This window comes from Hyla sarda, chromosome 7 (assembly GCF_029499605.1).
Source record: "Hyla sarda isolate aHylSar1 chromosome 7, aHylSar1.hap1, whole genome shotgun sequence".
In the NCBI taxonomy this organism is placed as follows: domain Eukaryota; kingdom Metazoa; phylum Chordata; class Amphibia; order Anura; family Hylidae; genus Hyla; species Hyla sarda.
In genome coordinates, this window is record NC_079195.1 from 99,478,168 (window position 1) to 99,503,376 (window position 25,209).

The 25,209-nt window shown below is 45.0% G+C and overlaps 2 protein-coding genes across 3 annotated transcripts in view; one reads left to right on the forward strand and one right to left on the reverse strand.

Moving 5' to 3' along the window:
- The window catches only part of LOC130282184 (intelectin-1-like), a 45,975-nt gene extending 28,124 nt beyond the window's left edge, over positions 1 to 17,851 (reverse strand). The window contains exon 1 of one of the 2 annotated variants that reach the window (XM_056530181.1): positions 17,721 to 17,851. The gene's annotated coding sequence lies outside the window, so the exon portion shown is untranslated. The remainder of the gene's footprint in view (positions 1 to 17,720) is intronic. The other variant, XM_056530179.1, reaches the window with a different exon arrangement.
- Positions 1 to 25,209, forward strand: part of RPP30 (ribonuclease P/MRP subunit p30) — a gene marked incomplete in the record, with an annotated part of 53,736 nt that overhangs the window by 3,582 nt on the left and 24,945 nt on the right.

The window sequence follows — 25,209 nt, forward strand, 5'->3', positions numbered from 1 at the left end:
TGCAAGAACTGAAATCTGATGTCAGACAAATTGGTCAAAGGGTTGAGCAGTTGGAATCTACACAAACCCACGTTTTGCTTCCTGCCAAAACCACTTAAACAAAGTCATAGATTGGTTGGAGGATCAAGACAATAGAGGCCGCAGGAATAACTTACGAATCAAAGGCTTACTTGAAAGTGTGTTACCCGAATCTCTTAACTCAACATTCAAACTTATCTTCATCAGAATCTTGGGGGACTCATACCCTCTCAAGATTCAAATTAAGAGGGCACACAGGTCTCTTCAGGCGAAACCTAAGCCACAGGATCCACCTCGAGATGTCATTTGCCGCCTCCTCAACTCGTCGATGAGAGACGAGATTCTGAGAAAAGCAAGTACCTTTCCTGACTTGAAATTTGAAGATGCCCCCCCTGGCCATTTTCCAAGACCTTGCTCGATTCACACTGTCAAAACGGAACATGTTGCGTCCTCTAACAACTCTTCTACGTTCCAAAAACATTCTCTACAGATGGCTCTTTCCCTTCGGCATCTCCTTCCAAGTAGACGGCAAGAGATTCACCATCAGAGTTCGACAATATCTGACACCTGCTCTAGAAGCTCTTGGACAGATCGACATGGACATTCTGGACTGGTCTGCAGTCACAGACCTAACTGGTCTCCCGAGCATCACCCCACCCACTTCGTGGGAAGAAGCGGGCGACCCAAAACCCCAGAGGAAGAAGAAAGCCAATAAGATAATTACTGTGGCACTAGGCATCTGTTTTCTATCTGTTTTGCTCCCTCAGGTGATCCTTGACAGACTGCTGTGAGTCTACGTGTGCTCCTCTTTCATGGCGGAGACCTGAAGAACTGACTGCTGCTGATCTACCATGTCCGAGCATGGACCCTTGCAGCACCTCCATACTGATGTGGTGTATTGCCTCTTTATTTGCTATGATGTTATTGCTCTTCCTAACAATTTAGTTAGTTGGACCCTCAGATGGGCCCAATGATCCACCTAAGTTGGAAATTGCTATTTAATCTACACACACAGTACAACATATCTTATAAGCAGCTTTTACGCTCCCGTATCATGCAGTGGTGATACAAGGCTATTGTCACGATTCGGCTTACAGGTAGTGGATCCTCTGTGTCAGCGAGGGATTGGCGTGGACCGTGCTGGTGGACCGGTTCTAAGAGGCTACTGGTGTTCACCAGAGCCCGCCGCAAAGCGGGATGGTCTTGCTGCGGCAGTAGCAACCAGGTCGTATCCACTAGCAACGGCTCAACCTCGCTGACTGCTGAGAAGGCGTGGGACAGAAGGACTAAGCAGAGGCAAGGTCAGACGTAGCAGAAGGTCGGGGCGGGCGGCAAGGTTCGTAGTCAAGATGGATAGCAGGAGTTCAGGTAACACAGGCTTGGACAACACTAAACGCTTTCACTGGCACAAGGCAACAAGATCCGGCAAGTGAGTGCAGGGGAAGTGATGTGATATAGCCAGGGAGCAGGTGGAAGCCAATTAAGCTAATTGGGCCAGGCACCAATCATTGGTGCACTGGCCCTTTAAGTCTCAGAGAGCTGGCGCGCGCGCGCCCTAGAGAGCGGAGCCGCGCGCGCCAGCACATGACAGCAGGGGACCGGGACGGGTAAGTGACTTGGGATGCGATTCGCGAGCGGGCGCGTCCCGCTGTGCGAATCGCATCCCCGACGGCCATGTGAGTGCAGCGCTCCCGGTCAGCGGGACCGACCGGGGCGCTGCAGGGAGAGAGACGCCGTGAGCACTCCGGGGAGGAGCAGGGACCCGGAGCGCTCGGCGTAACAGTACCCCCCCCCCCTTAGGTCTCCCCCTTTTTTTGTCCGACAACTGCTTTACCTGGGACGAGGACACCAGGAGTGAATGGAGGGTTTCCTCAAAGGCAGGCAGTACAGCAGGAGTGGGAATGGGGAGGGAGGGCAGAGGGCGAAGCCTGGCACGGGGCAGTGTGTCACCAGGACGGGGGCCATGAGGAGGCACTGAGGCTTGCCTGACGGGACTGGGAGGGGGGGAGAGGCACTTCCTATGGCAAGCAGAGTCCCAGTTCTTGATCTCCCCGGTGGTCCAGTCAAGGGTGGGAGAATGAAGCCGGAGCCATGGCAGACCGAGGAGGACCTCAGAGGTGCAGTTGGGAAGGACGAAGAACTCAATCACTTCGTGATGGGGTCCAATACACATCAAGAGGGGTTCTGTGCGGTAACGCACGGTGCAATCCAATCTGACTCCGTTGACCGCGGAAATGTAGAGCGGCTTGACGAGACGGGTCACCGGGATGCAGAATTTATTCACCAAAGACTCCAAAATGAAATTCCCAGAGGCACCAGAGTCCAAGCAGGCCACGGCTGAGAGGGAGGAGTTGGCTGAAGGAGAAATCCGCACGGGCACCGTGAGACGTGGAGAAGCAGACTTTGAACCAAGAGACGCCACACCCACGTGAGCTGGGTGCGTGCGTGTGTTTCCCAGACGTGGAGGACGAATAGGGCAATCCACCAAGAAATGCTCGGTACTGGCACAGTACAGACAAAGATTTTCTTCCCTACGGCGATTCCTCTCTTCCTGGGTCAGGCGAGACCGATCCACTTGCATGGCCTCCTCGGCGGGAGGCCCAGGCGTAGACTGCAAAGGATGCTGTGGGAGAGGTGCCCAGAGATCTAAGTCTTTTTCCTGGCGGAGCTCCTGATGTCTCTCAGAAAAACGCATGTCAATGCGGGTGGCCAAATGGATAAGTTCTTGCAGGTTGGCAGGAATCTCTCGTGCGGCCAGCACATCCTTGATGCTACTGGATAGGCCTTTTTTAAAGGTCGCGCAGAGAGCCTCGTTATTCCATGATAATTCGGAAGCAAGAGTACGAAATTGGATGGCGTACTCGCCCACTGAAGAATTACCCTGGACCAGGTTCAGCAGGGCAGTCTCGGCAGAAGAAGCTCGGGCTGGTTCCTCGAAGACACTACGGACTTCAGCGAAGAAGGACTGGACTGTGGCTGTGGCAGGATCATTGCGGTCCCAGAGCGGTGTGGCCCAAGACAAGGCCTTTCCTGAAAGAAGGCTCACTACGAACGCCACCTTAGACCGTTCTGTAGGAAACAAGTCCGACAACATCTCCATATGCAGGGAACATTGAGACAGAAATCCACGGCAGAGTCTAGAGTCCCCATCAAATTTGTCCGGCAGGGACAAGCGGAGGCTAGGAGCGGCCACTCGCTGCGGAGGAGGTGCAGGAGCTGGCGGAGGAGATGGTTGCTGCTGTAGCAGAGGCAGAAGTTGCTGTAACGTGGCGGTCAACTGCGACAGCTGCTGTCCTTGTTGGGCAATCTGCTGTGATTGCTGAGCGACCACCGTGGTAAGGTCAGCGAGACTTGGCAGCGGCACCTCAGCGGGATCCATGGCCGGATCTACTGTCACGATTCGGCTTACAGGTAGTGGATCCTCTGTGTCAGCGAGGGATTGGCGTGGACCGTGCTGGTGGACCGGTTCTAAGAGGCTACTGGTGTTCACCAGAGCCCGCCGCAAAGCGGGATGGTCTTGCTGCGGCATTAGCAACCAGGTCGTATCCACTAGCAACGGCTCAACCTCGCTGACTGCTGAGAAGGCATGGGACAGAAGGACTAGGCAGAGGCAAGGTCAGACGTAGCAGAAGGTCGGGGCCGGCAGCAAGGTTCGTAGTCAATAAGGATAGCAGGAGTTCAGGTAACACAGGCTTGGACAACACTAAACGCTTTCACTGGCACAAGGCAACAAGATCCGGCAAGGGAGTGCAGGGGAAGTGATGTGATATAGCCAGGGAGCAGGTGGAAGCCAATTAAGCTAATTGGGCCAGGCACCAATCATTGGTGCACTGGCCCTTTAAGTCTCAGAGAGCTGGCGTGCGCGCGCCCTAGAGAGCGGAGCCGCGCGTGCCAGCACATGACAGCATGGGACCGGGACGGGTAAGTGACTTGGGATGCGATTCGCGAGCGGGCGCGTCCCGCTGTGCGAATCGCATCCCCGACGGCCATGTCAGTGCAGCGCTCCCGGTCAGCGGGACCGACCGGGGCGCTGCAGGGAGAGAGACGCCGTGAGCGCTCCGGGGAGGAGCAGGGACCCGGAGCGCTCGGCGTAACAGCTATGTTACATTTTTCATTATCTTGAAAAATGGAGGTACTACTCCCGCACGTGACTGACACATGTAATGCTTTGATGCAAGGACAATGCTTCCCCAAACAGTCCCTAGAAGATCAAATTACAATTATCCCTAAAGACGGTAAGGACCCTACTCTATGCACCAATTACAGACTTTTCGTGAAAATTTGGGTGAAACTGATGGCCATCAGACTTAGTATCTTACCGAAGCTGGTTCACCTCGATCAGATCGGCTTCGTTAAAGGCAGAGGGAAGACATAACATTGTTAGAGTTCTTCACGCTATCCATACTGCCCGCTCCTTCCAGATCCCTTTACTCCTTCTCGGCAAGGACATGCCTTCAGTCTATGATCGGATCTGATTGGCATTGGTACTGTTTATTGTAATTTTCTTAGTTTGCTCTTTGCATTTCTTTATTCTGAAACCTCTTTGGATGGCTTTGACTTCGATGCCTAACTGTACTTGCATTCCCCAACCATGACATCTCATGTATCTGTAAACCTTGTACTGAAATGCATTACTAACAAGCCACTGTGATTGCCATCCTGTTCATTATTACTTTACTTTTTATGTTAATAAAAAGAGATTTGTGAAGAAAAAAAAAAGAGTGAAATATACACATAGGGAGGGGGAGATTTATCATTAGGTTTCTATTGTAGACACAGATCTACCCCTTAACACTGCTTGTCTAATTTACACTCTTGCTCAAGATTTACAAAAGCTGTGGACTCCTTTAATAAATTTTGTGCAAATATAGAAACGCCCCCCACTCACTCTACCGTACACACCTTCTCTACCTCACACTTCACAGACCTGTGGCATTTTCCCACAGTGCACTGCTCACATAGCTAGAAGTGCCAGAGCAGCAGTGTGTGCCGAACAAAACTCTGCACAATAGTAAAATCATAAATCTTTATAAAGTACACAGAGGGGGAGATAATCAAAGAATTTTGTGCCAAAAATTTTGTACAAAATTTGGCGCAAAAAGTATCAACCACATTTTCAAAGAGCTTTCTGCTGCGGTTTACACTGTTCTCGTCAGTTTTATAAAAGTGGGCGTGTCCGCGTATATTGTCTGCTTTACATGATATTTTCAAAGGGGTGAGAGTCCAGTTTACATCAAAAATTTCCCACTAGCTTTTTGATCACTTTTTGATAATTTTGAAATAACAGAAATGGTTGTAGTTTTATTGCTTTAGCTTTCTTCTCATTTTAGATACGTGAATGCGGAGGACTAGTCTAGATTCGGCAGATTGCAATGATGAACAGCGTTTTTTTAAATGTCAATAAAAGGGTTACCGAGGGCTGTGAATAACCCATTCACCAATCTGAGCTCCGATCTCCCGGCGGCGGGGATTATGCATTATGACTGTACACAGGAGCCTGGAGCTGGTGGGGAGCGCAGTGTAGCCACATGTGCCGTCGGCTTGTTAACTTAATAAATGCGGATCGCAGCGGGTCTCTGGAGAATGACCTGCTGCGATCTGCACCTCAGCCCTTGGACTAATACTCCCATCATGGACGGAGGCTGTCCATGATGGGAGTAGTAGTCCTAAAAGTCCCAAAGCTGGGGCATGTGCAAGTGCCAACCCTCAGTGCTGCGGTACTACAACTACTCCCATGATGGGAGTAGTAGTCCAAGGGCAGAGGGACAGATCGAAAGGGGGTCTCACTCCTTAGACCCCCTGCGACCTTTACTGCCCAACCCCCTAATGATGATGTCATTAGAGGGCGGAGCTGCACAGTCCAGGCCTGACTGCTCTCATTGTGCGTTTTACATAATGAGAACAGAGCCTTTCTGGCAGTGTGTTTCTAAACAGAGAGACTCCAGCTGTTGCTTAACTACAGCCCCCATGATGGGAGTTGTAGTTTAGCAACAATTGGAGGCTCCCTGTTTAGGAACACACTGCATTACGTGCGCTCTCCCCAGGGGGGAGAAAAATTTACTAACCCATCTTTCTTGTTTTTCTTTTCTTCTCATTTCAGATGTGTGAATGCGGAGGACTACGTCAGATTTGGTGGACAGCGATGATGACCAGCGTTTTTTTTTTTATTTCAATAAAATGGTAAACGAGGGCTGTGGGGGAGTGTTTTTTAAATAAAAAATGCTGTCAATGTGTCATGTTTTTTATAAGTGAATTTTCAGGCTTAGTAGTGGAAGCCGTCTTATAAACAGAATCCGTTGCTGAGCTGGGGCTTAGCGTTAGCCACAAAGTCAGCTAGCACTAACCTCCAATTATTACCCCGGTACCCACCGCCACAGGGGTGCCGGGAGGAGCCGGTACCAACAGGCCCAGAGCGTCAAAAATAGCGCTCCTGGGCCTAGGCGGTAACAGGCTGGTGTTATTTAGGCTGGGGAGGGCCAGTAACAATGGTCCTCGCCCACCCTGGTAACGTCAGGCTGTTGCTGCATGGTTGGTATCTGGCTGATACTGAAAAATAGGGAGAACCCTATGTGTTTTTTTTTTTTTTTATAATTAAGAAAACGTGTGTGGTTCCCCCATTTTTTCAGTATCAGCCAGATACCAACCAAGCAGCAACAGCCTGACGTTACGAGGGTGGGCAAGGACCATTGTTACTGACCCTCCCCAGCCTAAATAATGCTAATTTGTTAACGCCTAGGCCCAGGAGCGCCATTTTTGACGCTCCAGGCCGGTTGTTACCAGCTCTTCCCTGCACCCCTGTGGCGGTGGGTACCGAGGTAATAATTGGGGGTTAGCTAAGCCCTGGCTTACGCTAAGCCCCGGCTAAGCTGGAAAATTCAATTCTAAAAAACACAACACATTGAAAAAAAAATTTTGTTAAAAAACACTCCCCCACAGCCCTCGTTAACCCTTTTTTGACATTTTAAAAAACTCTGTTCATCATCACAATCCACTGAATCTGACGTAGTCCTCCGCATTCATGAATCTAAAATGAAAAGAAAAAAACAAAACAAAAAAAAAGGTTAATACATTTTTGGCGCTCTCCCCTGGGGTGTTCCTAAACAGGGAGCCTCCAATTGTTGACATCTTCCTACTGTATCCTGTATATACAGTCACCCAGAACTGCTCAGCAGCAGCGTGGGTTAACTCTTTCCTTGCTGGGCTCCTGTATAGTATACATGGGTACACTATGCACCCCTGTATACTATACAGCCGGCGGAGGTAAGTAGTGATCCACCCTGTATATGCTATACATCACTCCTCCCCTCCTAACACTCTGTGGACCAGACGCTCTGCATCCGACCCATGAAGTGGTACTCTGAAGGCAGCAAAAAAATTCCCAGAGGGTACAAAAATGACTGTTTCCACACACCAGTAAATACGCAAGAACAAAAAAGCAAGAAAAACTGACAAAACACAGAAAAAAGCTGTGACAGTTTTTCTGGTGTTTTTGCTGGTGGACAAAAAAAACCTCAATAGAATCCTGGCCTCAAAGCAATACAACACAATCCCTGTGTACACTTTTCTTGTGAGGTGCAGCTCAGGTGTACAAATTGAACTGTGTGTAGATTTAGAACTTTGCACAAAATGTATCATGTGCCTTGCACAAGTATGGTAAATTTGTGCACCAAATTTAGACCAACCAAAAAAACTTCTACCTACACCAACATTGATAAATGTCCCCCATTTATATGTGTCATCATGTGTATGTAGCAGTGCAGAGTGTGTGATTGTGTAAATGCAGCAGAACTGAGTGTGTGAGGATGTGTATGTAGCAGAGCTGAGTGTGTGATTGTGTATATGCAGCAGAGCTGAGTGTGTGATTGTGTAAATGCACTAGAGCTGAGCGTGTGATTGTGTGTATGCAGCAAAGCTAAGTGAGTGATCATGTGTATGCAGCATAGCTGAGTGTGTGATCATGTGTATGCAGCAAAGCTGAGTGTGTGATTGCGTGCATGCAGCACTGCTGAGTGCTTGATCATGTTTATGCAGCAGAGCTGAGTGTATGATTGTGTTTATGCAGCAGAGCTGAGTGTGTGTGGTCATGCTTACACATAATCACACATTCAGCTCTACTCCATACCCATGTCTCAAACTAATTTCTGCTACATGAACATGATCACACACTCAGCTCTGATACATGTACACAGTGTTTACCAACCAGAGTACCTCCAGCTTTTGCAAAACTGCAACTCCCAGCATGCCAAGTTTTACAACACTTGGAGGCATTCTGGTTGGTGAACACTGATATAGAGGTAAGGGGACAGATTGTTCAGCAAAATTACATATTTTTTAAACCCAGACATTCTGGGGGAGATTCTCAAAAACTAATGTAATTTCTGTTCCAGCGATATTATTCACACCTTTTTTTTTCTCCTCACATTTTCAAAGGACTGCTTTGAAAATATGAAAATATGTGAAAATTCATTTTCGCGCCCCTTTTGTTTTTGCGCCAATTTAAAAAATTTTTTTTTTTTGGTGCAGCTATATTGGATATTTTTTTCTTGCCACCAAAATTGGCGATTTTTGCGCGAAATTTTACATTCCGGAAAATTCTGCCGGAAACATCTCCCAAAATATTCCATGGTTACCGGTGCCCAGACAAGCGATAACTGTATAAATAAAACATTTCTGAGCTTAAATGTGAGTGCAGGTGCAGTGACCAAGAAATTTTTTTTTAATAAAAAATATATATATATTTTTTTTGTAATAACATTTTTCAATAATAATTATTTCTTCTTTTAACAATTACTTAAGTAACACATTTTCCCCAAAAAACAAGGGGGGGGGGGAAATAAAACTACAACCATTTCTGTGATTTCTACACTATAAAAAAGCTGGTGTGAAATTTTAGATGTTAACTGGACTCTCACCCCTTTGAAAATATCATGTAAAGCAGCAAATTTACACGAACAGTGTAAACCGCGTCACAAAGCTCTTAGAAAATGTGGTCGATACTTTTCGCGCCAAAATAAAAAAAAAAATTGTGGGGGGGGGGGGGGGGGCAAAATTCTTTGAGAATCTCCCCCTCTGTGTACTTTATAAAGATTTATGATTTTACTATTGTGCAGAGTTTTGTTCGGCACACACTGCTGCTCCGGCACTTCTAGCTATGCGACCAGTGTACCCCGGGAAAGCGCCACGGGTCTGTGAACTGTGAGGTAGAGAAGAGTGCACGGTAGAGTGAGGGGGGTTCTATATTTGCACAAAATGTATCAAATTAGTGCACAACTTTTGTAAATTTTGAGTAAGAGTGTAAATTAGACAAGCAGTGTAAAGGAGTAGATCTGTGCCTCCAATAGACACCTAATGATAAATCTCCCCCTTAGAGGATTAGTGTTGAGCGGCATAGGCAATATTCGAATTTGCGATATTTCGCGAATATATGGACGAATATTCGTCATATATTTGCTAAATTCGCATATTCGTAATATTTGCAATTTATTTTTGCATACGCGAAAATTTGCGTATGCGAAAATTTACATATGCGAAAACTTACATATGTGAAAATTAGCATATTGAAAATTAGCATATGCGAAAATTAGAATATGTGAAAATTAGCATATGCAAATATTCGCATTGCGAATATTCGCGAGCAACACTATAGAGGATATTGATTTCAATCAGAAGTGGGAATATACTTTAAAAGAATATACCAACGGTCTAGTGAAAATGGTGATCGAATGAAGAAAGGAACTCATTTAAGCCCAGGAGAAAGAAAATAATAAAACAAAGTTAGATTTGGATAAATAAGAACAGAACACCAAATATTTGGGACAGCAGGAATATGTTTGTAAAAAAATTGGATAAATTAGAAGCAGAAATTATGATTAGAAAAACAAAAAAATATTATGGCAGAAAGCAAAGAATCCAGCTAGACCAACTATCCAAAGTTAGAAGTAGAGCAGGAAAAAACCCTCAGGTATGGCGCTGCAGACTCTTGTAGACAGATGAGGCGGATGCCAAAGGTAATAGGAAAGTCCTCAGCAGGACATTTTATTTAAAAAAACAATAAAATGGACAAGATTACGCGTTTCGGGAGGATCCCTCCCTTCCTCAGATCAGGATAAGGACAGTACAACAATAGCAGGTTTATATAGCCCAAAAATGGGCGCCAAAAACACATGGGAGGAGTAACAATCCAAACTTGAAAATCAAAGTACAGGAACTGAAACAGCACTTACATATAATATACAGTATGAATATACATTAGGAAGCAATACAATTACAAATTGTGGTAATATAAGGTCAGGTTATGTGTTGGACCATGACTAGCAACTGCTGGAGAACCGCAGTGGGCCGGAAGCTGATTACAAATTGTGGTAATATAAGGTCAGGTTATGTGTTGGACCATGACTAGCAACGGCTGGAGAACCGCAGTGGGCCGGAAGCTTCCGGCCCACTGCGGTTCTCCAGCAGTTGCTAGTCATGGTCCAACACATAACCTGACCTTATATTACCACAATTTGTCAGCTTCCGGCCCACTGCGGTTCTCCAGCAGTTGCTAGTCATGGTCCAACACATAACCTGACCTTATATTACCACAATTTGTAATTGTATTGCTTCCTAATGTATATTCATACTGTATATTATATGTAAGTGCTGTTTCTGTTCCTGTACTTTGATTTTCAAGTTTGGATTGTTACTCCTCCCATGTGTTTTTGGCGCCCATATTTGGGCTATATAAACCTGCTATTGTTGTACTGTCCTTATCCTGATCTGAGGAAGGGAGGGATCCTCCCGAAACACGTAATCTTGTCCATTTTATTGTTTTTTTAAATAAAATGTCCTGCTGAGGACTTTCCTATTACCTTTGGCATCCGCCTCATCTGTCTACAAGAGTCTGCAGCGCCATACCTGAGGGTTTTTTCCTGCTCTACTTCTAATATTGACTCCCAGGACGACTTGTTTCCTCCTGCAACCCCTCGGCATAGCAGCGACTCGCACTACAGTACCCAGATTATATCGTGGGTGATATGCTTTTTTGCATAGATCTCAAGGTGAGCGGCCATCTATAAGCCCCGTAGGGTTGCCCCCCCAGCCACCACCCGATCTATTGAGGGTAAATACACGAGGCGCCGTCCGTCGGTCCTTTCTTTTCTTTTCTCTAAAAACTATCCAAAGTGGGGTGGTGATATATCCAATAGTTACAAATAATAGATTGACCCCATTAGCAGGGGATTTTTTTGAGGGGGACCAGCATCCCAGGAACGAGAAATTTCACAAATTTCATCATTATAGTAAGAATATTTTGAGACAATGTCACACAGCATGTATACCCATGTTATAAGGGAGAGATAGTTCTTCAATATCTCAGCTAAGCCACAAAAAAAACTATCGTGCCACAGAAACTAATCAAATTCAGTTGGAGAAGATGTTCATTTAAAGAATCGATTTCCATCACTATAGATCTGAGAGGTGGAGGGAAGCGATTCTCCTGCAATTTAAAGAGAGAGTGAAATACTGGTACCACAGGCTCATGTAGTAAAATTTCCCCCGGCTAATAACCATTAACCTCAATCTCCCCTCCAGTCATTTATTTAATTGATCTTAAAAAACTGGTGTAGGAACACAAGATAACTTTTTGTAGATAGTCTTGTCAGACAACATCTCGGAGCACTACTGAGCCTCCCTTAGTCAGCCATACGGACAGTTCACTCTTTGTTGTCACGCAGCTGCTGGAGGGCTTTTCTCTCCCCAGTAGATAAACTGGATTGTTTATGAATATTTGCAGCATTAAGAGTCATTGGCCCAGATTTATCAAAGAATGTCTATGGTAGAGCTATTTTCCCACGTTTATTTGGGTGGTGGGTTTGACTAGCATGTATCTTATTTATTAAGAAGGTGCAGCAGGATGATGAATTTTGCGCAGCTCTTCTGTGGTGGGAAAAGCTCTACCACATACACTTCTTCTAGACACTTGTGAGGGAGGGAAGTAGACACTTTCCTGGGTCCTGAATTTGGCAGGTTAGGTCGGGGTCCTCAAACTTTTTAAACGGGGGGCCAGTTCACGGTCCCTCAGACCGTTGGAGGGCCGGACTATAGATAACAAAACATGAACAAATTCCTATGCACACTTATATATCTTATTAGTGGACTACCACTTTAAGTACGCAGCACAGTTCCCCCCACATTAGGTTGGCAGTATAGATCCCCCCACATTAAGTTGTAGTTCCCACACATTAGGGTTGGCAGTACAATTTCCCCACATTAGGTGCAGTGCAATTCCCCCACATTAGGTGCAGTGCAATTCCCCCACATTAGGTGCAGTACAATTCCCCCACATTAGGTGCAGTACAATTCCCCCACATTAGGTACAGTACAATTCCCCCACATTAGGTGCAGTACAGTTCCCCCACATTAGATGCAGTACAGTTCCCCCACATTAGGTGCAGTACAGTTCCCCCACATTAGGTGCAGTACAGTTCCCCCACATTAGGTGCAGTAAAGTTCCCCCACATTAGATGCAGTATAGTTCCCCCACATTAGGTGCAGTATAGTTCCCCCACATTAGGTGCAGTATAGTTCCCCACATTAGATGCAGTATAGTTCCCCCCATTAGGTGCAGTATAGTTCCCCACAGTAGGTGCAGTATAGTTCCCCCACATTAGGTGCAGTATAGTTCCCCCACATTAGGTGCAGTATAGTTCCCTCACATTAGGTGCAGTATAGTCCCCCCACATTAGGTGCAGTATAGTCCCCCCACATTAGGTGCAGTACAATTCCCCCACATTAGGTGCAGTACAATTCCCCCACATTAGGTGCAGTATGTTCCCCCACATTAGGTGCAGTATGTTCCCCCACAGACATACATGCCTGTGTTCTGGCCCACTTCAGTGCTCCGACCACCGCTCCTCCGATCCGGACATAGCAGTAAGTCCCAGGACCGGAGGAGCGGTGGTCGGAGCACCAAAGCTGACGTGCCGCTGTTAACACTTACCTAGCTGGCCAGCGCACGTCCTCATCGCTGCCCCGCTCCTCCGTGCTCGTTGCTATGGGCGCACGCACGGCGTCAGTGACGTCCCTGCGTGCGCCACCTTCCCTGTGGCCCCTGCGGGCCGGATAAATGTCCTCGGCAGGCCGCATGTGGCCCACGGGCTGTAGTTTAAGGACCCCTGGGTTAGGTGTTTGTATTTACTTTCACAGAGCTGCAGTGACATTTTTACTTGCATTTAAGATGCTACAAACTTGGTTGCGTTGTCTAAGGGGTTAAAGCCGGGCATCACCGTGATCGGTGATGTGTGGCATTACAGAGGGGTAGATAGCCACCAGGACCACCAAGCTGAGCACGTGTCATAGAAGGGGAGTGGAACGCTGTTGTCTACAAGAGGTTAAAGGTTGAATTGCGGAAGGTAAAAGTCATTCTCACGCCTACTGGTAGGTGGTGTAGCTTTACAAGTAGGTAAAAAGACTAAAACTGTCTATATCAAAAGATGCATTAAAGTCGCTAAATATGCTGCTTGCGACTGAACTGTGAAAAAACATAGACAAAAAAAATGCTCTAAAAGTAATGATAAATCTCCCCCATAAACCTTAGAATACAATGACAAAAGCTCCTAATGTACTAGTTCCTTGATAAAGATGATCAAACGTCTCAAAAATTCAGTTCTGCTGCTTCGCCGAAGGTTGGTGAAAAGTTCTGGTTATGACCAAAATAATTCTGTCTGAACCTGCACTTCACCATGAGTCCAAAATGTGTGTGTACCACTGTCTAAGAGCCCTAAAAGCCATGTATAACACTGTTAGGTCACCTAAGAGTGTTTCTACAGGGTGGGCCATTTATATGGATACACTTTAATAAAATGGGAATGGTTGGTGATATTAACTTCCTGTTTGTCGTACATTAGTATATGTGAGGGGGGGGGGAAACTTTTCAAGATGTGTGATGACCATTGCGGCCATTTCGAAGTCGGCCATTTTGAATCCAACTTTAGTTTTTTCAATAGGAAGAGGGTCATGTGACACATCAAACTTATTGGGTATTTCACAAGAAAAACAATGATGTGCTTGGTTTTAACGTAACTTTATTCTTTCATGAGTTATTTACAAGTTTCTGACCACTTATAATGTGTTCAATGTGTTGCCCATTGTGTTGGATTGTCAATGCAACCCTCTTCTCCAACTCTTCACACACTAATAGCAACACCCCAGGAGAAATGCTAGCACAGGCTTCCAGTATCCGTAGTTTCAGGTGCTGCACATCTCATATCTTCACAGCATAGACAATTGCCTTCAGATGACCCCAAAGATAAAAGTCTAAGGGGGTCAGATCGGGAGACCTTGGGGGCCATTCAACTGGCCCACGATGACCAATCCACTTTCCAGGAACTGTTCATCTAGGAATGCTTGGACCTGGCACATTCCCTGAGTTTTTCCAGCAAGATGGTACACCACCACATTGTGAGTGTCAGGTCCGAGCCTTCCTAGATGAACAGTTTCCTGGAAAGTGGATTGGTCGTCGTGGGCCAGTTGAATGGCACCCAAGGTCTCCCGATCTGACCCCCTTAGACTTTTATCTTTTGGGTCATCTGATGGCAATTGTCTATGCTGTGAAGATACGAGATCTGCAGCACCTGAAACTATGGATACTGGAAGCCTGTGCTAGCATTTCTCCTGCGGTGTTGCTATCAGTGTGTGAAGAGTGGGAGAAGAGGGTTGCATTGACAAGCCAACACAATGGGCAGCACATTGAACACATTTTATAAGTGGTCAGAAACTTGTAAATAACTCATGAAATAATAAAGTTACATTAAAACCAAGCACATCATTGTTTTTCTTGAAAAATTCCCAATAAGTTTGATGTGTCACATGACCCTCTACCTATTGAAAAAACAAAAGTTGGATTCATAGTTACATAGTTAGTACGGTCGAAAAAAGACATATGTCCATCAAGTTCAACCAGGGAATTAAGGGGTAGGGGTGTGGCGCGATATTGGGGAAGGGATGGGATTTTATATTTCTTCATAAGCATTAATGTTATTTTGTTCCAGGAATGTATCTAATCCTGTTTTAAAGCTGTTAATTTTTCCTGCTGTGACCAGTTCCTGAGGTAGACTGTTCCATAAGTTCACAGTTCTCATGGTAAAGAAGGCGTGTCGCCCCTTGAGACTAAACTTTTTCTTCTCCAGACGGAGGGAGTGCCCCCTCGTCCTTTGGGGGGGTTTAACCTGGAACAGTTTTTCTCCATATTTTTGTATGAGCCATTAATATACTTATATACGTTTATCATATCCCCTCTTAAACGTCTCTTCTCAAGACTAAACAATTGTAACTCCTTTAATCGCTCCTCATAGCTAAGATGTTCCATGCCCCATATTAGTTTAGTCGCGCGTCTCTGCACCCTTTCCAACTCCACAGTGTCCCTTTTATGTACAGGCGACCAAAACTGAACCGCATATTCCAGGTGAGGCCGTACCAATTCAAAATGGCCGACTTCAAAATGGCCGCCATGGTCACCACCCATCTTGAAAAGTTTCCTCCCTCACATATACTAATGTGCCACAAACAGGAAGTTAATATCACCAACCATTCCCATTTTATTAAAGGGGTACTCCGGTGAAAACCTTTTTTCTTTTAAATCAACTGGCTCCGGAAAGTTAAACAGATTTGTAAATGATACAATGAAAAAGAGGTAGCGTGCACTCACCGCGGGTAAACAGCTGCAGGCCCAAGGTCCGGAAGAAGGACGTTCCTACGTCCGAAACAGCCGGCGTAGCCTCTTAGCGCCCCTTACCGTCTCCGTCTATGCCGTGGTGATCCCGGACCTTGGGCCTGCAGCTGTTTACCCGCGGTGAGTGCACGCTACCTCTTTTTCATTGTATTATTGGATACTTTATCTAGTGTGTGCACCCCGCAGGTGCTGCTTTGTAACTTATCGGGTCCGGAGGCTGCCAGTGTACACCAGCGGTATCGTATATCTGCATGTTCAGCTGCATGGTGTGCTCTCTCCTCCTCCAGTGGTTTTAGATTTGTAAATGACTTCTATTAAAAAATCTTAATCCTTCCTGTACTTATTAGCTGCTGAATACAACAGAGGAAGTTCTTTTCTTTTTGGAATGCTCTCTGATGACATCACGAGCACAGTGCTCTTTGCTGATGTTATTATAATAATAAAAAGTCTTTATTTATTGTTGTCCTTAGTGGGATTTGAACCCAAGGTCCCAGCACTGCAAGGCAGCAGTGCTAACCACTAAGCCACCATGCTGCCCTTAGTACACATCTGCTATGCACAGATGCTAAAATGGACAGAGATGTCAGCAGAGAGCACTGTGCTCGTGATGTAATCAGTGTTCCAAAAAGAAAGTAATTTCCTCTGTAGCATTCAGCAGCTAATAAGGACTGGAAGGATTAAGATTTTTTAATAGAAGTAATTTACAAATATGTTTAACTTTCTGGCACCAGTTGATTGAAAAGGAAAAAGGTTTTCACCGGAGTACCCCTTTAAGGTGTATCCATATAAATGGCCCACCCTGTAGTACGTCTGAGCTGGTTTTAAGGCAAAGTTAATTTCAAAGTTATGGTAACATGTATGGCTATTGGTTAACAGATGGTACCCTGCAACAACTAACAGGTTGAATAAAAACACATTGTACTAGCAGAATTTTTATGCTGTTTAAAATTATTGTCCAAAAATTATCCCTTTTTGGATGCAGATGCCTGCCAGTGTTAATATGCATATAGAGATATCAGAAGAAGCAATGGTTTCTTCCAAGTGGTTCAAAAATTATCCTTTTTTGGGTGTGGGAACAGATTTTGTGCCTGGAAAGTGAAGAAGCAGTGGTATTTGCATACTGTGAAAAATTATTCCCATTTTGGGGTGTTACAACAGGATTTCTCACTACTATTTTGTGGCCAAACAACACATACAGAGGTATCGACACCTAATAACGAATTAACCCATAGGGGTTAAAAAAGTCCTCTTGGATATGTGTTGATAAATAATACTTAACTTTTAATGTGTATAAATAAAAAGTGAGAACAAACATTTAAAACCACACCTCATGCGGTGACACTATTTTACTATTGGTCCCTACTATACACTAATTAGTCTAAGCGCCACTGGGTATGTGTCACTATATCAGTCCACTAAAGGCACGTCACTATGATAAACTCCAATTATTTTTGCTATGTTGCATTTTAACAGCGGACACATATATAATGGTCATATGCTGATCAAAAGAGTGGACCAGTCATTTAATTATGAATCACCATATACTTACTAACATAATATACTTACCAGTTTCTAATATTTCCCATGGATCTACCAGTTCTTAATATTCCCCACTGATCCACTATGAATTAATCGTGTGGCATCCTATAACATTCTGTACCTTTTTGCAACATTCCATATGGCACTGTATCATGAACTCACCAACATAATATTTTTACATTTTATTAATAAATAATATTATTTAACTCACACTTATATATGTATATATATGTGTGCACCCTAGCACATAATATATACACCTTATAGTATATGTACTTATATGGTTAGATGGATGACCCTAATTAGACTTGTGGTCACCTTAGTATTTAATATATGCACCCCAATATATTAACACTTGATATATGCACCTATATAATGGATGGGTGGCCATAGTTGGTTTTGTGATCACGCACCCATCGCATATTCATTGTATGTAAATAGAACATCTACTTACCTGTTTGCTTATAAGCTTTTTGTAAGCACACTGTCTTGCCCTATCACAGTATGTAGGCAATACCTGCACTGTGATGTTTCCATACCAACGGATAAACAAACTCTAGATACAGGCACAGCTCATCTGACCAGGTACCACATGGCCAGGATCACGTGAGTAAACAACGGCAGTATGCCGGTGTGATTGGCTGGAAGGATACTGTGGGCGGAGACCGGCGGAGCCCTAGCGTGATTGGTAGGAGGCATCTTAGTCCCAGTGAGAATCACAGATGCATGAAAACGAAACCAATCGCGGAGCCGGATCAGGGTGACGAGGAGGCTCGTCGGTTGTGGAATGCTGCGATTGGGCAAATGTTCGTTGTGTATAGAGATGACGTTCACATATCTTGATTGGCTACAAGTGCGGTGGCGTGTGATGTGTAAGTGATACATTGGCTAGTAAGTTAACAATAGAGTAGATAGTATGGTGATTGGCTGGAAATAAGTGCTGTGTGTCATTTCTATTGGCAGAGATATATACTGTTTCTGATTGGTGAGGTCCACACTAGACCCTCCCAAAAATGGTATAAATAGCTCAGAAGCACTGAGACACTCATTGCTGTCAGTTGTCTCCTTGATAAAGCCCTGTGAGGGGCGAAACATGTCGGGGTGACAGCATTTTGTTTTAAATCTGCACCTCATCGTGACCTAAAGAGTGAAATGCACATAAATAACTAATTCCTACCTAAGCACCACCGTCCAACCCACACCCGCGGTGCACAGCGCGGTGGGGGGTTGGTTTACTCTATCTTGAACAGTGGTTGATGTCAATCATCACAGGCTCCAATGGTAGGCTGGCCATAAAATAAATTTACTTTGGTCGACCTACAAGCTATCACCACTATACGTCCACTCCAAATCTTTAATTGGAGTTTATCATAGTGACGTGCCTTTAGTGGACTGATATAGTGGCACATACCTTAACCCCTTAAGGACTCAGGGTTTTTCCGTTTTTGCACTTTCGTTTTTTCCTCCTTACCTTTTAAAAATCATAACCCTTTCAATTTTCCACCTAAAAATCCATATTATGGCTTATTTTTTGCGTCGCCAATTCTACTTTGCAGTGACATTAGTCATTTTACCCAAAAATGCACGGCGAAACGGAAAAAAAAATCATTGTGCGACAAAATCGAAAAAAAAACGCCATTTTGTAACTTTTGGGGGCTTTCGTTTCTACGCAGTGCATATTTCGGTAAAAATTACACCTTATCATTATTCTGTAGGTCCATACGGTTAAAATGATACCCTACTTATATAGGTTTGATTTTGTCGCACTTCTGGAAAAAATCATAACTACATGCAGGAAAATTTATACGTTTAAAAATGTCATCTTCTGACCCCTATAACTTTTTTATTTTTCCATGTATGGGGTGGTATGAGGACTCATTTTTTGCGCCGTGATCTGAAGTTTTTATCGGTATGATTTTTGTTTTGATCGGACTTTTTGATCACTTTTTATTCATTTTTTAATGATATAAAAAGTGACCAAAATACGCTTTTTTGGACTTTGGAATTTTTTTGCGCGTACGCCATTGACCGTACGGCTTAATTAATGATATATTTTTATAGTTCGGACATTTACGCACGCGGCGATACCACATATGTTTATTTTTTATTTTTTTTTACACTGTTTTATTTTTTTTATGGGAAAAGGGGGGTGATTCAAACTTTTATTAGGGAAGGGGTTAAATGACCTTTATTAACACTTTTTTTTAACATTTTTTTTGCAGTGTTATAGGTCCCATAGGGACCTATAACACTGCACACACTGATCTCTAATGCTGATCACTGGCGTGCATTAACACGCCTGTGATCAGCATTATCGGCGCTTGACTGCTCCTGCCTGGATCTCAGGCACGGAGCAGTCATTCGTCGATCGGACACCGGGGAGGCAGGTAAGAGCCCTCCCGGTGTCCGATCAGCTGTTCGGGACGCCGCGATTTCACCGCGGCGGTCCCGAACAGCCCGACTGAGCAGCCGGGTCACTTTCACTTTCACTTTAGAAGCGGCGGTCAGCTTTGACCGCCGCTTCTAAAGGGTTAATACCGCACATCGCCGCGATCGGCGATGTGTGGTATTAGCCGCGGGTCCCGGCCGTTGATTAGCGCCGGGACCCACGCGATATGATGCGGGATCGCGGCGCGATCCCGCTTCATATCGCGGGAGCCGGCGCAGGACGTAAATATACGTCCTGCGTCGTTAAGGGGTTAAATTGGGACTAACAGTGGCGCTTAGAATAATTAGTGTATAGTAGGGACCAATAGTAAAATAGTGTCACCGCATGAGGTGTGGTTTTAAATGTTTGTTCTCACTTTTTATTTATACACATTAAAAGTTAAGTATTATTTATCAACACATATCCAAGAGGACTTTTTTAACCCCTATGGGTTAATTCGTTGTTAGGTTACAACAGGATTGGCATCCTAGAGAGTGAGAAAAGTGACAAAAAAGTGATTAAAAAAAAACTCTCTTTGGCTGTAAGCAAAAAACTACAAAAGAGCTTACTAAAGTAAATTTCAGTTTTCAATTTGCAGTGGTCTGGGATTAATCAAGTGTGAAAGTCGCACAAAAAGTCACCACCGCCTTAAAGCACCGTAAACGTAAACCAGCCCGGACCCGGCCTTCAAAACTGACTGAGGAGAGCGGGATTTCATATTTACTGCTGGGAGCCGAGATCACGGCTCCTGCGGGAAATATGAAAGCACAGCTGCATAAAGGAACCTGGGTTGGCATCACTTTGCAGCCACCTGGACTCCATCTCATCCCCGCTACCCACCCTACACTGTTTTTCATGCCCCGGACACACATCAGACCAGCACCCTCCCCCCTCATCTCATCACCTGCTGCCCGCCCCAGCTCATCTATTCCCCCCGGCCTGGTCACCTCCCACCTGCCGCTTTCAACCTCACTCACCAACCCCTGCAAATCACCCCCTGGCCGCTCTCCCCCCCTCACTCTTCTCATGACCCCCCCCCCCCAATTGTCGCTCATCTTTACCTTGCCGCCACTCCACTCCACACCTCCCACCTGCTGGATAGCTGTTACAAGACTACAACTCCCAGCATGCCCTTTCAGTGAGGACATGCTGGCAGTTGTAGTTGCGGGAGGGCTGGTTGCCGGGGAGTGGAGCCAGATGGCTACACTGTCATTTCATATTTCCTTGGTAGAAAGACATAGCTTCAAGGGAGACGCTGGCTCAACATGGCTCTGGACACAGACAGCAAAGGTAGGTAAAATCAAGGATATTTTATTTTCCCAGAATGCAACGCGTTTCACTGCATCAGCAGCTTCATCAGGCATAGGTGAGAACAGCAAGGAGGTGCATTTATCCAAGCACCAATTAGTCACAGCTGGAGGGAAAATTCCGCGGACCAATAAGAGCTGGATAAATACATTTACAAAGAGACCGAAAGATGTGTATAAAATCATATAATGACCTGACTATATGTAAAATTAGTAAAAATATGTTTAAACAATTGCAAAAATTACAGGCAAGAAAAATAATAAATAAAAGTATATATATATATATATATATATATATATATATATATATATATGAAGGAAAGAACAAGGTCCGGCACTAGGTTGCAGGTAAAAACTTCTTATTTCTTTATTTGAAGATTCTGCAGTACAGGGTAGAAAGTCTTTCTACACTGTACTGCAGAATCTTCAAATAAAGAAATAAGAAGTTTTTACCAGCAACCTAGTGCCGGACCTTGTTCTTTCCTTCACAAGTGAGCAGCCGGAGGCGGTACCGGCCGGCACAGGTGGCGAGGTGGGCGTGCACAGGGTGAGCGACTCACAAGTCAGCCTTTGATATATATATATATATATATATATATATATATATATATATATATATACTGTTAAAAATATATGAATAATGCAACATCGAAAGAAATCGAAAAGAATACAATATAAAATAAAACAATAAAATAAGACATGAGACCAGAGAGAATGGTCGGTGCCATTAACGAGCATTCTCTATGGTCTCATTCAGACCATGCGGTGTTAAAGTGGAAAGTGTGAATATCCAATAAGACTCTCTATTTATTAGATATTGAAAACGATTAGATTTTTCAACTGGAATCAATTCGAGAATCACTAAACGTAAGAATGAAATGTCATTCCTATGAACCGTAGTGAAATGCCGCAATACACTATATAGTGTGAATTGCACCCCTGTGGCGGTGGGTACCAGGGTAATCATTTGGGGTTAGTACTAGCTATTTTTGTGGCTATCGCTAAGCCCGGCTTAATGAAGGATTTCGTCTGTAAGACGGCTGCCACTACTAAGCCTGTAAATGTATTTAATTTTTTTTTAACTTTTATTCAAAAAACACTCTCCCACAAGCCCTCTTTAACCATTTTATTAATATTAAACAACTGGTCATCGATGTAGTCCACAGAATCCGAAGATGTCCTCTGGAATCCGAAGATGTCCTCTGCATACACGGATCTGAAATGATAAGGGGAAAAAACACAGAAAATTGGTTAGTACATTTATGGTGCCCTCCCTTAAACCAGCGTTTCCAAACAGGGAGCCTCCAGCTGTTGCTAAACTACAACCCACATAATTTCCAGACAGCTTTCGGCTGTCTGGGAAAGATATAACTTGTTATTAAGCAATGGCTGGAGGCTCCTTGTTTCTAAACTACAACTCCCGTGATGAAAAAATGAGGGGTCAGAAGATGACAATTAATCAAACCTAAACATAAGCTAAAACAAAATCAAACCTATACATGGCCCCTTATTTTTTATTTTTTTTGGGGGGGGGGGAGCCATTCTCCCCGGGTTCCCTGACGGATGTCTCACTGCCTTGTCACAACAGCAGTGTGAAAGAAGCTTATCATTTCAACTTTATGGCCTATGAGCGCTCCACAGCGTCTGAATCCAAGACCCCATGATTCCAGACTTCTGAACGCGTAGATACCTGTATAGCGGTGAGTGCACGTGTGTTTCTGTTTTTGTGCTATCATTTCAAATTTATGGACCTACAGAATGTGTAGAAACAGAATGTACTGAAGGTATTAAATGTTAAAATTTTCCGATTTTGTGCCACAAATAATTATTTTCTTTGGATTCGCCATAGATCTTTAGAAGGTGAGGAGAAAAAAATGAAAGTGCAAAAAAAATTTTTAAAAAACCTGTGTCCTTACCCCCTTAATCCATACGCCCCTCGTTTCAAAGTCCTTAGGTACGCCCATGGGAATTCCGGTCCCCGCCACTCGCCGGGCGGGGACTGGACCAGGGTGACTGCTGTTATCTATCAGCAGCTACCCCGTGCAAACCCCTGGGGGGGGGGGGGGGGCTGAGACCCCCCATGTTGGCGGCTATTCCAGGTCAATCGGGTCTCTGGTGACCTGGAAAAAAAGGGTGAATGGGGCTGATCAAGACAGCCCCATTCACCCTTACCCAGCAGGAGTGAGGTGGCATGGGTCATCATGTATTTGATCGGTTAGAACGACCAACCAATCACGACCCTGCTGGGCGGTGATCGGGACGGCGATCATGGCAGCGACCGGGGCCGGCGGGGGTCTCCTACCTCTGCCTGGTCCTGCGGGGGTCCCCTCTGGTGCGGTGGGGGTGACAGGAGCAGAAGGATCGGTGGCAGCAACGGCGGCGGTCCCGATGGCAGGATACAACAGGAAGTGAGGCCTGTTCACCTCCTGCTGTTGCTTAGCAAAAACTCTAGGCATGCAAAGCCAAAGGGCATGCTGGGAGTTGTAGTTTTTCAACAACTGGAGTTCCAACTACAACTCCCAGCATCCCCTTTGGTAGTCTGTGCATGCTGGGGGTTGTAGTTATGCGTTTTCTATGAAAAAGTGTGCATCCAGCTGTTGCATAACTACAACTCCCAACATACACAGACTACAAAAGGGCATGCTGGGAGTTGTAGCAATGTGCCTCCAGCTGTTGCAAAACTACAACTCTCAGCATGCCCTTTGACTGTCAATACATGCTGATTGTTGCAGTTTTGCAACAGCTGGAGACACATTGGTTGCAAAACCGAGTTTGTTATCTAACTCAGTGTTTTGCCACTAGTGTGCCTCCAGCTGTTGCAAAAATACAACTCCCAGCATGCACTGAGAGACTGTACATGCTGGGAGTTTTAGTTTTGCAACAGCTGGAGGCACACTGGTTGCTATACAGAGTTAAGTAACAAACTCTCAGTGTTTCGCAACCAAAGTGTCTCCAGCTGTCGCATAACTACAAATCCCAGCATGTATGGTCTGTCAGTGCATGCTGGGAGTTGTAGTTTTGCAACAGCTGAAGGTCCCCCCCCCCCCCCCCCCCCCTTTTTATGGTAAAATGAAAGGTGTCATTACAAAGTACAATTGGTCCCGCAAAAAAAAAAAACAAGCTCTCATATGGCTCTGGAGATTGATATTTCATGCATAATCCTCATGTAATTTTACCAATTCAGCAAGTCAACTTATTTTTGCAGCTTGATAGTTGCAGTTCAGTATCAAGGATTACCGAGAACACATTTTGATTTGTATGCGTGTATAAAGTGTACTGACACCTAGTGATAGTGCTGGGTATTGCAGCCACTCATCCCAATATGTTTAGTATGTTAAAAGCTACCGTACTACAGGTCATGCCTGTCGCGTACAGAACATTCGCCGTACAGCCAGAAGTTGCTCTAAACCTAATCACGTGATACCGCGGACAGCAGAGCAAGTGTTAACAGTAAACCGCTAGGCCAAAAGTGGCCCTAATCGACAGCGCAGACGCCCAATCACACGCAGAAATAGTCAACCTAGGGAAACTATCAGTTGTCCGGCGGCATTAACTCCGCCCACGTACTGTAAGTGACTTCTGATTGGTTACAATGCTGGCTGGAATCACGTGGTTAATGCTGCATGCTGTTCTGTGAGAAAGAGCTTTACTAGAGAGGTAACATTGGGGCAGGGAGCCGAGTTGGGGGCTACACGTGTGGGGTATGGCGGGACTGCAGCCGGGTCACGTGTGCTCGCTGCCAGCACATCGTATAGTGACTAAACTGTCTCAACTACAACTTCCATCAGCCTTTAGCTGTCCAGGCCTGATGGGGATTGTAGTATTGAACACTGTATCAGGACATAGAAATAATACTTGTATATAAGGCAGTGTTTCACCATAACAATGTACATTCAGCTGTTGCCAGACTACAACTCCCAGAATGCCTGGACAGCCTCTGGCTGTCCAGGCAAGCTGGGAGTTGGAGTTTTGCAACAGCTGGAGTCACTTTAGTTTGGAAACCTCTGATAGAATGGGCCATGTTATTATTGCACTTTGTATGGAGCCAGAGAGAACACCTTCAAATTCTATGTGACTTATTATGGTTCTGTCTGGGCATGCTGGGAGTTGTAGTGTTGCAACATCTGGAGGTCCACAGTTTGGCCACCACTAAGTCGCCAAACTGTGGACCTCCAGATGTTGCAAAACTACAACTCCCAGCATGCCCG